This window comes from Anolis sagrei, chromosome 3 (assembly GCF_037176765.1).
Source record: "Anolis sagrei isolate rAnoSag1 chromosome 3, rAnoSag1.mat, whole genome shotgun sequence".
NCBI classification, from domain to species: Eukaryota; Metazoa; Chordata; class Lepidosauria; order Squamata; family Dactyloidae; genus Anolis; species Anolis sagrei.
Genome location: NC_090023.1, coordinates 192,635,821 through 192,650,317, shown reverse-complemented (window position 1 = coordinate 192,650,317; position 14,497 = coordinate 192,635,821). Strand labels below are relative to the sequence as shown.

The 14,497-nt window shown below is 38.7% G+C and overlaps 1 pseudogene; it reads right to left on the bottom strand.

Annotated features, from left to right (window-relative positions):
- LOC132770151 (GPI-anchor transamidase pseudogene) overlaps positions 1-8,361 on the bottom strand; it is a 130,904-nt pseudogene extending 122,543 nt beyond the window's left edge.
- Between the last annotated feature and the right edge of the window lie 6,136 nt (positions 8,362-14,497).

Genomic DNA, 14,497 nt, shown 5'->3' with positions numbered 1-14,497 from the left:
CATCATGTGTCAAATACCATATTTGAGAAACTCAGTCAAGACCAGAGGTGCTAAAAGCACAATAAGAGCATGAAGTCAGTAGGAAAGGCAACTTTGTGAATTTATTTCAAGAGGAAATTGCGGTGTACACTGACACAATTAAATGAAAAGTGCATCAATTAGAAGCCTACAATTGGAAGTGAGACCAGGGGCATTGACACAGACAAGCTAATTACCTTCTTAGAATTTTTCATTCAAATTGAATTATCACTTAGTCTAATCAGATCATCCAATCGCTGGAAAACAAAACAAGACAACACAGCAGCAAAATAGAGTACAACAGATCTGCTCTTTCCCACATTGTCATTTTGAAAATAAACACCAAACATGAGGTCAGGCTATTGCTAGTCGGGGAATAACATTAAAGACTATCTGTCAAGAACTGTGCAGTCACATGAACACTGAGTGCTAACATATCAGAAAGGTTTTGCCATAGGTTACAGCTCTTATTGAATAGGAGCACTTTGTAGTCCTACATGGAACACAAGTGCAATTCAAGTTGGAACTGCCTTGAAGTCAATTTTATTCCATCTGGAACTTTTTTTTAATTTCAGTCCAAAGGTAGAATGCAGCCAAAACAAGTCTTTATGAACCACATATAAAATGAGCAAACCCATCCTGCATTTTTAACTCAAAAATCCCATCCATGCTATGGATGCAAGAATGTCCTGATCTTGGAAATGTTACTATTTTATGCTACATTTTTCTCAGGGTGGTTCCAGATAGCACTTTGAAGTCCAGATACCTCTCCAGAACATCTACAATTTTCTTGGGTGGGGGTGTTCAAACACAAAACAAAACCCATACATAAAACACCCCCCACCCCAGAAAAGCCTTTAAAAAAGAAAATAACTAACCCAACCACCATTTCTCTTTCTCCGGAGCTCTCCTGGCAGGTAGAAATGATGAACTAGGAGAAGGGGAGGGAGAGTGATTCGATGTTGTGTGATTTTAATAATGGCATTCAGTGTTTGCCTCTTATATGTATGTAAACCCTCCTGAATCCCCATGGGTAAATGTCATAAATAAATAAATAAATAAATAAATACCTTGGAGCACCACATTCGGCTCACGGACCTCAGTTTGGGAACCCCTGCCCTAAGGGAAGCTTATTGGGGATTTTTTTTGGTAGGATTTGTTCAGAGAGTTTCCAAGGCTGAGAAGGATTTGAACAATCATTTCCAGAGTGTAGTCCAACACTCAAACCACTACATCATGCTGGTTCCTAAACATATAATTAAAGAAATATAATCTGATTTCTCTACTTATCCCATAATAATCAATGAGATGCAAATGTTGATTATTCTTCCACCCAACTGCATAGTGGGACATGACAGTTTGAAATTCCGAATATGGTTAACCTGGATAGTTTGACTGAGCAAGGGAAAAATAGAGAACTGTAAATGCTGGTTGGGAACTTTGGCTTGTTTAAACTAAATCAACTTCTTTTTCCCCCCATTTATTTAGCCAAACACTGACTGAAGCAAATATTAAACACTTAACTTCTCTAAGCTCAAACAGACATATTTTAATCCTTTTCTAAAACTCTTTTTTCAATCACGAAATGTCAGTGTCAATGTATTCTTGAATTTTAGATCATCACTAACTTAATTGACTTTAGCATTAGATGATCACCCATCCATCACCTTTAAAGCTTTCTTCTCCTGTCATTAATTTGTTGAACAAAGAAGTGAAACCCCCTGTAATTTTAGTGGAAGAGATCTATCACAGATATGTAAAAGAAGGCTGCATCTAAGTTTTTTGAATAGCCCTAAGCAATCATTAGATTTTTCTAGGGTAGAAGTGAGCCTTTAGTAATCAGAATCTCATTGAACTCCTTTTCCTCTCTTGACTGCAATGCACCAATAGAGGTAATAGGTTGAGCAAACAAATGTGAACAAGTTTTAGAAATCTGCTAAATATTGATTTTGCAAAGGCTGCATATAAATTATTTTAGTTGTGCTGAGTATATTAAAACAAAACAAAAACCGAGTTTCAATGACAGAATGACAACTGTAACCAATGCTTTGTCTGCACGTATATTCACACAAATATAGATGTTATTATTTTAATGTTTTATATTAATATGTTTTAATTCCATTTTAAATGTCTAGATGTTGTTGTTTCTCTATTTAATATGGTTTAATTTGATTTATAATTACATGTTACAGTTGCTTTTATACTAGTTTTTTATATATTGTAAGGCATTGCATTTTTGCCATGAATTTGTTGGAAACTACTTTGAGACCCCCTGGGGGAGAAAAGCGGTGAATAAATAAAGAAATATTTAGGCTGCTATACATGAACTCTAACCAGCATAAACAGTGATAGAATTTGTATGGCTTCTTGTTGTTTTCAGACTTTGATGTGCGTGTTGCCTGCAGTATTATACACACTACAGTTTTGGTACAGTTTATGCTGCCGTTGCATATTTTCTCCGCTTCTTGCAATTATGTAATTGCTCCCAAACAAATAAAATAACAAGACAACACAAGAGTGTGGGTTAAACTATGTGCAACTTTTATTAAATGTTACTGATCAGTCTCTATGTGACCTACCAACCAATTTTAAGGTCATGAACTTGGTGCATAAATATACTGAGGCAGTGGCCATCCAACACCTACTCCTGATCCATCAATTATTATTATTATTTCAGATATTTGTACCTCACCCTTCTCAACCCTGGGGGGGGGGGGGCGGCTCAGGGCGGCTTCCAGCCGACAACGATTCGATGCCTCCATGTGCACATAATAAAATACACAATAAAATCCAATAATTACATACAGTTAAAAATGTTAAGTCAAATTCAATTAAAATCTGTTTAAATATAGCAGCCTGGTGGCCTAATCTAAGCCGGTTTCTGTGGTTAGAGACTCCATCAAGCTTGTTCATAGTCCATTCCCATAGTGATTGTCATCAATGTAAATGTAAACATGATTACCCAGAAGCCTAGTCCCACATCCATGATTTTAACTTCTTTCTGAAGGAAAGGAGAGGCATAGATAACCTAATTTCACCAGGGAGCAAATTCCATAGATGGGGGGCCACCACTGAGAAGGCCCTGTCCCTCATCCCCATCAAGTGCGTTTGTGACAGAAGCAGGGTCGAGAGCAGGATCTCCACAGAAGATCTTAAACTTCGAAGTGGGACGTAGATGGAGATATGTTTGGACAGGTACGCTGGGCCAGAACCGTATAGGGTTTTATAGGTCAAGACCAGCACTTTGAATTGTGCTTAGAACTGGATCGGCAAGGGTGAGATACCAGCGTCCCTGGCTGCAACCAACTGTTGCTTCCAGAGTGACCATTCAAGGAAATGGATAGAGGATATGGCTATTCCAGAGGATATTGATACGAGAATTCTCACAGCTTGAGGCCATTAATGTTCACCCTCACCTTGGTTCTTTTAACCACAGATGAAGTCTTCTTTCACGACCTACACTACAAAGGGGTGCCTGAGGTGTACACCAATGTGTGAACCTATCTCTGTTCTCCTGCATGATATCCTATTTAAAGCCCATTCACTCAATTAGCCCTGACTGAACAGTTTACGCCAGGTGAAAAAACCCCATAGAACATGGGGAGGGGGATTCCTACCCAGCTCCAACTGGCAACCCATAAAGTATACTGCTAAAGGGCGGAAGGGTGGGTCAGTGCCAAAACTGGAATGGAGAGCAGGGCAGGGTGCATATTCTTATGCTGGCCTCACCCCTTAAAAGTCCCATCTGAGACTATTTTCTAAGATCTCCCTTTGCTGGAAGCAAACATAGCACCTTCCTCCCCTTCATTCTGAAGGGTGAGGGGAGACGCAATTACAGCAAAACAAATTAAAAAATAAAATAAAGCCAAGAAATAGAGTCAAGGTAACGTGTTTTCAGTGCCATGATGTCATCTTTGTTAAACACCAAAATTGGAGGGGCTTCACCCCACTTGGGCATAGGGAGCAGGACAAGAGGAGGACCATGCCCATTCCTACCAAACGACTGCTGGAATATTGGAAATGAAGTGGAATGCAACATAAACAATATTTGAACAGCAACAATATTAGAGCCATTCATGTTTTTTTCCTCATCAATGAAACAATAATATTCTATACCTATGGAAAGGCAATGTAATAATGATCAGTCACAACACTGTGTGATAATGAAATACAGTGTTAAACATGGAATTAAGCAGTGCAATTGTATGACAAACTTGTTGTTTGATAAAGTCCTTAGTCTCAAGGGTGGTAGAATACTTTGAACAATGAAAATTATGTTATATTAATCCAAATGAGATGTAATCAAGGCATGCATCACCAAAGCCCATTTTTTTATCATTTTAAGGAATTGTTTTGGCTACTACATGTGGGTTATCTATCCAAATGCAGTCATGGTTACTGGAAACCTGGGCCTCTGGGCTCAGGGCTAATTCCAGGAATATACCCAAGCTATGAGCCTGGGGTTTCAGGGTGAATGTAATTCTATCCAGTGCAGGCTGAACTCCTATGCTCTGATTTGCCTTTTGAGTGATAGGACCACTTTTACCTTACCTGAATTAAACCTCCATCTGTCTTAAAGGTAATGTAAAAACATCCACTCATTAATTGAATGTTTACATCCAAAATCAAAAGGCTGAAAGGATTATTTATTTATTTACTTACGGTCTTTATATACCGCCTTTTTCACCCCTGGCGGGACTCAAAGCGGTTGGATCCACCCCACCGCCCATCAGATTCTTCTCTTTGTGATGATAGAAGAGCCAAATGCCTAGTTTCTGTTTTAGCTGGATCCAGTTCATAGCCATTTAGTAGAATATTGAATAATTACTCCCACAGAGCAAGAAAGAATGTGCATGTTAAAAGGGTATGTTTGAATTTGCTGTAGTTAAATTGTGTGTGTTTTTTTAAAGACAGGAAATTGGTAGTTGGTTCTAATGATGATTAATGATGTTGATTGTTCCCTTGTAAGTTGCCCTGTTATGTAGCTGTTCAATCATGTCCGTTTCTTTTATGTGAATTGTGAAGACCTATGGTCCCAAAAACAACATTTTGAAATTTAAATTCAGCTTGACTTTCATTTCCCAGGACAGGTTGTTTTGATATAATATTCCAAAACTAGACTTAACATATTTTTCTCATTTTATTCTTTCAGCAAAAGCAGTTTATATAGTCAGCAAAAGTATTTACTTGGTGCATAGTTTCCAGTACTTTTCCACATATCCAGGATAACTCCAAACAGAAAGAAATACAGGATATTATTATTATTATTATTATGAGTGTCTGGGTATGTTTACTTATTTCAGGTACACCTTCCATTAATACCTTCCTGGGACTTTTTCCTTATTGATTTTCTTCTAATGGTTCCATATTGTCAGGAGCCCCCTTGTTAAACCCTTGTGCCGGCAGGACAGAAGATGGGTCGCAGGTTCAAACCCAGGGAGAGTGTGGATGAGCTCCCTCTGTCAGCTCCAGCTTCCCATGCAGGGACATGAGAGAAGCCTCCCATAAGGATGGTAAAACATCAAAACATCCAGATATCCCCTGGGCAACATCCTTGCAAACAGCCAATTCTCTCACACCAGAAGCGATTTGCAGTTTCTCAAGTTGATCCTGACACGAAAAAAAAAATGCCAGACTGGTGAATCTTATGGGTTTATATGTGAAACTTTCTTTTGAAAGGTTCAATATTTGGGATAGGGGATAGATCTATGAAAACTGGGACTAAAATAGAACAGTCCCACGGACTAACCCACTGACATGGAAGCCATCAGTCATCAGTTCTAGCAGAAGTGCAACTATAACTTGAGGGCCTCTCTGTTTTCTTTTGCCTCAGAAACTCCTTTCTTTGCAAAAAAAAAAAGCCTTAATCTTAAGCGTCTGTACAGTTGGGATTATTTTGAAGTGTAACTTTTCAGAAAGTGACATTTTCATCAGATCATATAAAGGCAAAGAAGTATTGAGGATGAGAAAAATACCTTTTAAAATTCATACAATAGGATTATCTGGCATTTTATCCTTCCTTTACATCCAAGTTAATAACATGTCATTTCATCAGACCATTTTGTGGCACTTTCCCTGACTCGTAGTATTGAGGAGATAGATTTTACATTAAAATTTTGACCCAATAGCAAAATAAATGCCTGACCACATCTAGATCTCAAATTCATTATTTTGTTCTCCGTTCCTCCTGGCCAGGCATGCACCATCTACTACCCGTGATCAAAAGTTTACTGTTCTTTCAAAAAGACAGAAATCTTTTGAAAGTTTTGGGCTTAGACATAAATCCTACTGTGAGCTCCAACTGAAGTAAATCTATTGAATCAATGTACTCAAATTAGAACTAGCAATTTCAAAAAACAAATCCTAATTTAATAGTCAAATTATTTTCAAATCTAACAAAAGTAGATTACTCATTCTGAATTGGCCTGGGAATCATGAGAGATGTAGTCCCAAAAGTTTTTTTCCTAGACTGAACTAATGGCATAGTTACTGAAGTCAACATCTAGCTTGCCATTGAATGCCTCATCCACAGGGACAAAAAAATCATATTCACATTGTAGTTGCCTTGATCCTGACACACAGCAATATTTAAAAATTTCTCATTGATCAGGAACTATCATTTTTAATGTTCTTCCTTCAGATTTGAGTTGTTCTTTCCTTTCTCCTGATGCCATTTTTGCTGCTCATTTCAGACTGATCTGTTTTGGAAACTTGATAAACAATCCTTCTTCAGGCTTCTAGAGTCAGCAGAATCAGATAAAACTGTGCTTGTTTTTGTCAGTTATTATTTATTTATTATTGTCATATATTTTTGCTTCTCATATTTTCATTTCGCTGTCTTTTCAATGGGATGAAGAATTCAGCCTGTCAGTGCCTATGCTTACAGCTATATTGAGTTATAATCTCATTTGCCACTTTGTGCAGTCTGGGGAGGGAGAATATGATCTATACTGTCTCCTAATCAGCAATGCTACTAAAAATATAGGTATCAGAAATTTGGTGAAAATCTTTGTGAAGCATGGGGCAAACCAGATAGTCAGTTTCATCTAAGAAACTTTGGAGCTGAAAGGTCAACATCTCCTCAAGAATCTTGCCTAGAAAGCGGGGATTTAAAACTGGTCAAAAGTTGTTCAGCTGAGTGGGATCCGGTGCTGGTTTCTTTAATAAAGATGTTACTACAGCCTCTTTGAAGCCAAGGAGGTGTTCACCAGCACCTCCAACCATTCTGCCAGTCCCCCTCTGGCTTGATTAATTAGGTAGGAAAAATATTTTGACGTGAATGTTGGGTATGATTGGGAATTTGGGTAGTTTTGGTTAGTTCATTCTTGGTTTAGTATTGAATGCTTGCCACAACTTGTTGTAAACCACCCTGAGTCCCCATGGGGAGATAGGGCAGGATATAAATAAAGGATTATCATCATCATCATCATCATCATCACTAACTGGGTGGGGTTTAAAAATCCTCTGATCACTCGAAACTGCTATCTTGGGTGGTTCTTTACAGATGCAATGTTGGCAACAATGAAAGTTTTGTGCTGCATTCATTGCCATGGAATAGGATCTTAAACACGCTTTAGAATGTGCTCGGTCAGATTTTCTGTGAGTTCTCCACCAATGCTGTTCTACTCTGGGTCTGAGCTACTCTAACACCCATCTCTTCTAAGGTTTCAAGAAAGGGAAAGATACCAATCACTACATCTCTTTTGACACACAAGCAGAGAGAGATCTCAAAAGCACACTGCATACTCTTCATACCAAAGTGTAAGAAGGCAGATTCAAAAAAGGCTTGTAGTAGAAAAGTAAGCTTTTAAAACAACCAATCAGAATGAGAGAAGAAATTTTATATGTTCCAACTGTGATACAGGGGACATGGGGGAAGGGAAACTCTTAGTCTATTCTAAACAAACTAATTGTTCCTCATTGAGGACTTGGGACTTGGGCAATGTGGGGCTGAATCCTGACACAAACAAACACACTCCAGGATCAGATATGCTAGTAATCTGAAAACCAGCAGAGTAAGATTCCAAGACAAGCTAGAGACACCATTGCCCATCACAAATGAGAGATTTTGTAGTAGAAAAGTAAGCTAGTTTGTTTCTCTGATCCTCTTTTAGACCTGTGATACTCTGCTTGCTTACTCGTGCACTCCAAAGGTGGGTGTATGTTTAACCCTTCTTTTTCCTGTTCCGATGTGCTAGCTTCAGTTTTCTCAGACTGCTGGAGAAAGATTGCTACTGCTGAAGGCTCATGCTCATGATGGGGAGGTGGCTGGAAGCTGCTGACCTCCATCTCCTCTATTGACCCTTCCAGCAACTCCTCGTCTTCACTATCAGAACTAGCCATGCCTCCAAAACCCAAAACCAGTGAATCTAAGGCACCATCAATTGGGAAACCTTGTCAGAAAGAATAATAAATCTGTGAGATTTGTGTAGTTTCCCCCTGTTACTTAATGTTCTGAAGTGTTGTACAGGAATCATTCTGCACAGAAATGTGTCTGTGAAAACCTCCCACCCTGTTTTCTGCACACACACACACGCACACAACGAATTTCCTACACACTTACTACACCCACGCACACACAAATCACCCCACACCTTTCTCTTTGCAGGATAATTCCTGTGTAGCACTTCAAGACATTCAAATGTGGAAAGAAAACCAAGGAATCCCATAGCAAGAAGAAATCATGTAATGAAAAATAATTGAAATTTACTTCCCTAATGCCCTTAAATCCCTAGATACTGCAAATTTCAACACAACATACTCCGAATGAATCTTAAAATGTAGGGGTGGATTTATGCCTCTCCTGTAACACAGCTTTTGTTTAAAAAGGAATGCTGCACAGAAAATGTCTGTTTGCCAATAATTGTCTTTCAGCTTTTAAAAGCAATTCTGTCAAACCTCAACGGGCTTCAAACTACCGGTTATGGGAATTGTATCTCTCTAAATGTAAAATTCAATTCTATGTTCGGTTGCTTAAAATTTAAAATACAAATCTCAGTTCATGGTTATAAAAATAATGGACTTCTGCTATTGCTTATTAGTCGGGACTGAATTCTATACAATGAAATACAATGCATAGCCCCAGCTGTTTCTCTAGAGTTTATTTAGGACAGGATTTCATAAATAAACGAAAGAAAAACTAGAAGGTTTAACTGATTAGGCTAATCCATTGAGTAAAACACAGAATTTCATTTCATGCAAATGTCGAAACATTTTTTTCTCATTGGATTTAATATATCACTATTATTCTGACATGCTATTTTGCACATTAGTCATAATAAGGTGTACTGCAAGAATGCCCAAAATGTGGCCCTGTGGACATATGTGAGCTCTTTCCAGTCTTCCAAGACTGTAAATTACCAGGGGTGAGCTGTTTGCTTAAAAGCTCCCAGCCTTTTCATGCTACTATACCTCTGCAATTGCTTTTTAACTACAAGACATCCATGCTAGTATTGCAGTTTAAGGAGAGCCATTTAGAATTCTCAGAAAGTCCCAGGGACTCCCCAAATTGCAAACTCAAGAATTCCAAGGAATGGAGTCATGGAATACATCTAGTAAAGTAAAGGTAAAGGTTTTTCCTTGACACGAAGTCTACTTATGTCTGACTCTGGGGGATGGTGCTCACCCCCATTTCTAAGCTGAAGAGCCAGTGTTATCCGTAGATGCCTTCAAGGTCATGTGGCTGGCATGACTGCATGGAGCACTGTTACCTGACCGCAGAAGTGGTATCTATTGATCTACTCACGTTTGCATGTTTTCGAACTGCTAGGTTGGCAGAAGCTGGTCCTAACAGCAGGAATTCACCCTACTCCCCGGATTCAAAATGCCAACCTTTTGGTCAGCAAATTCAGAAACTCAGGAATTTAACCCGCTGTGCGACCAGGTATATCTACACTGTAGAATAAATGCAGCTTGACAACAACTGCCATGGCTCTATTGCAGTGGTTCTCAACCTTCCTAATGCCGTGACTCCTTCTTCATGTTGTGGTGACCCACAACCATAACATTATCTTGTTGCTACTTCACCACTGCAATTTTGCTACTGTTATGCTACTGTTATGAATAATAATGTAAATATCTGATATGCAGGGTGTATTTTCATTCATTGGACCAAATTTGGCACAAAGATCTGATATGCCCAAATTTGAATACTGGTGGGGTGGGGGATTGATTTTGTTATTTGGGAGTTGTAGTTGCTGGGATTTACAGTTATTCTACAACCAAAGAGCATTCTGAACTTCAACAATGATGGAATTGAACCAAACTTAGCACACAGAACTCCCATGACCAACAGAAATGTAAGGGTTTGGTGGGCATTGACCATGAGATTTGAAGTTGTAGTATATTCAGAGAGCACTGAGTATCTAAACAATGATGGATCTGGACCAAACTTGGCACAAATACTCAATATGCCCAATCATAAACACTGGTGGAGTTTGGGGAAAACAGATTTTGACATTTGGGAGTTGCTGGGATTTATAGTTTGCCTACAATCAACGAGCATTCTGAACCCCACCATTTATAGAATTGGGCCAAACTTCCCACAGAGACCAAAAGAAAATACTGTGTTTTCTGATGGTCTTTGGTGACCATTCTGACACCCCTTTACGACTCCCTCAGGGGTCCTCGCCTCAGATTGAGAAACACTGGTCCATGCTGTCCAAAACTCAAACTCATCATGAATTTCCCTAGTGTCTGTCTCCACAAAGCACATCATCCTCTTATAAGTATCTCAGGTTTTCTGGGTTCAATCCAACTTTGCCCCACTTTAGGCAAAGTTAGGGAATATGGAATCATGGGAGTTGCATGGGAAGCTGGAGCTGACAGAGGGAGCTCACCCTGTTCCGCCGATTCAAACTGCCGATCTTCAGGTCAGCAGTTCAGCCCATTGTGCCACTGCCTGCAAATTGGTATTCCAAAGATAATTCAGAGTAAACATATTGATTTTTGACCTTGCTGGTCACATTTATAATGGCTTTCTTTTTCTCTCTATTATTATAAAACAGTAGAGGCCACTTTGTGTCTTTATATACCATCTGCACTCTCTATAGCAGGAGAAAAACAGGATGAAAATTAAGAGGATAAAAATAAAATAAATATGCCAATCTATTGCCAAAACAAGTACATCAAGAAGACCATTAGAACAGAGTATTACTGGGAAATTTAGAATTGCTTCAGGGTACAGTAGATTAATAAGTTATGAATGCATGCACATATGTGTGGTGGGTAGGACACACACACGTGCAAAGTGCCATTGCAATTGACATAATGTGAATATGAGAATAGAGATAGGTCATCATCTTAATATGGTTACTACTAGAATAGAGTTTTTTTTTCTCCTCAAAACTTGAGTCAGTGAATAATCCTCATGGTATGTTATTGGGTGCTATATTCTTACACTTATGCAAAGGTCAACCTTTCCACGATCTGTCTGTGACTAGGAAGAAAAAAATAAATGGTTAGTTTGACTTTAGTCATATTTACATTTCGAACTTAATCTGAATTGACATTTTGGACAAATCTACAATTAAAGGATTTTAATGTTATGAAATGTCATTACCGGAAAAAAAATGCTAAAATAAAGTACACTATTTAAAACTGTAATCAGTTGTAAAGTGCGAATAATATTTTGATGTTGTTTTCTTTACCACAATAGCTCATGTTTCTTGACCTCTTAAAGCTGGATCCAAGGGCTGGATGACAATGGATACAGACTGTCTCCTACATTACGTCTTGATATAATTCTCTCTGTCCATTTGAGCCATGGACCCATGGACCCATCGTGAGTGCCATTGAATCCCCCACGTACGACTTAGCAAAATTTCTTGCTGCACAGTTACAAAGCCATATTGGGTTCACTACACACTACATCAAGGACTCAGCCCACTTCATAGAAAAAAAAAATCAGCAACCTCAAGCAAATACCAATGACAAGCTGATCAGCTTCGATGTGGTGTCTCTATTTGCCATGGTGCAGGTAGCAGACACCATTGCACTAATCAACCAGAAGTTCCCAGAAGACATCACAACTCTGTTTCACCATTACCTCACCACTAGCTACTTTCAGTGGCCCAGTTTGTGTACATGTGTTCTGTGTGTGTATATATTCATGTATATGAGTATAAATGTGGTTTTTCTCATGTGCTGTAGCATCTTTTTGCTTTTTTTGCTTTTTAAGTCCCTTCCACTATGTTTTTCAGTGTTTTTATGAGTGATGATCACTTGTGGCCTGTTAGATGTCTTGTGTCCAAACTTGGTGTCAATTCGTCTAGTGATGTTTGAGTTATGTTAATCCCACAAACGAACATTACATTTTTATTTATATAGAGTTGAGTATGTCCAAAGATCTGTGCATATATAGTCATTTTTATGTATTATCATCTGAAAATAGTCATGTATAGTTTGGAAATGCTTGATTTAACTGGCAATGTATCTACTTATTTGTGTTCTTTTTTTTTTGACAGAGCAATTAATTGGCATAGAAACATCTCAATCCCAGTGGTATAAGAACAGGCTCAATATGGAATAACATAAAAATTGAGACATCACGTTCCCAAAATTGTTTTGATAACAAATGGTCCAAATGAGCCACCCATGGCTTTCATTAAGTGAAGGCCATAAAAATCATTAGTCCCCATTAAAAATGTTTTATATAAAATACATCCAGTAATTAGGGCATGCATGAATACACATGGACCATTTTATGCCCACAAATCATGATCAAAGCAGTACATTTTTAAGGCCTGTCACTTAACCAACATTTCAATTTACAGATGATGTGACGTAGTATCAGGAGTACTGGAAAAGCACTTTGTAGAACTAATATCAAGCACTCACAGAAAAATGAGTTTTCTAGAAGGCCTTGGGCCAGACGTTTCCTTCAATCTGCTTACTCCATGGGGCTGTGTGAGTGAAAATCAAGGAGAAAGAGAGCCATGTACCTTTCGTGAGCTCATTGGAGGAAAGAAGAGAAATGAATATAACTGTCAGAATTAAATACTTATCCCACTGCAACAACAACAAACAAACAAACAAATAAAGGAAGTGGGTTGTTGTAGTTTTTTTGGGCTATATGGCCATGTTCTAGAAGCATTCTGTCCTGACGTTTCACAGGCATCTATGGCAAGCATCCTTGGAGGGTGTGAGGTCTGTTGGAACTAGAAAAATTGGGTTTGGAATGTCCAGGGTGGGAGAAAGAACTCTTGTCTGTTGGAGGTAGCATTTGATGGCCCGACAGTTTTTTGTTGTGGCTTATTAGTGCCTGGGGGAATCTTTTTTTTTTAAGAGGTGATTAGTTGTTCCTGATTATTTCATCTCTGGAGTTTCCCTGTGTTTGAGTATTGTTTTGCTGTTACAATTTTAGAGGGTTTTAGATTTTGTTCATTTTCATGGTTTCCTCCTTTCTGTTGAAATTGTCCACATGCTTATGGATTTCAATGGCTTCTCTGTGTAGTTTGACGTGGTGGTTGTTAGAGTGGTCCAGCATTTCTGTGTTCTCAAATAATGCTGTGCCCGGGTTGGTTGGATGGCTCACTGGAAGGACTTCTTTAAGGCCCAGAAGCTTGGGGGTTTGTGAAAGAGCCTGCCACTGCAAATGGCCTGGGAATTTCTGTCTTATAAAACCTGGCATCTTGGGAGGGAGGTGCCCAGCTTCACTGTCCGGAAAAAGTTCAACTGAAGTGAGCTATCCACAGCACTAGATTGCCCCTGAGATCCAGGTGTTTCATCCAAGGAAGGACCTGTTCACATATAGATACCTAGCATCAGTCAGACATTCAGGCATACATTATATTTAATAGGTTCTTATGGCAAACAACCCAAATCTTTGTGTCTGACTCATTATTTCATAGCTGCTAATCAATTCTGGCACCCTCTTGCATTATGAATTAATGCTATGCCAGCCAAATGTTGTTAGACAACTTAATGTTGGTGTCTTCCATGGCAGGATCTCTGGTGAAACTGTAGCTCTGCATGGGTTGGTTGCAAATCTGCCCCTTTGCTTTAAAAACAATCCCTACCATTGATTCATAAAGTCACATTCCAGATTAATATCTACAAGTGAGTTCTTACCTGCATTGTTCAATCTCTTTAGATAAACCTTATTTTAGCCTTGAACTCTTTTAAGATCAAGCTGTGTTCTCCTGGGACTGAAGATTGTATAGTAGTATCTTGAGATGGGTATAGATCATGGCTTTCAGTGGAAGCAGATGGCTAATGAACATAAAGTGTTAGGGTAAATGGGAAAGACATTTGGTTGGCAATTCTGGAGGCCCAGATGCCACTTGATAAACTTGTGGTTTCAGCAACATTGGGTTGGAGAACACAAGGAAAGTCAAGGAAAACTATTGAGAGAGGCAGAAATTCAGGGAGGGGGTTGAGTTTGTGACATATACCAGGATGGAGAAATTTACTTTTTCCAAATTATGAAGAATACAAAAAAAGAGGTTTGGAATGCTGCAAGTATCACTTCTAGATTAAG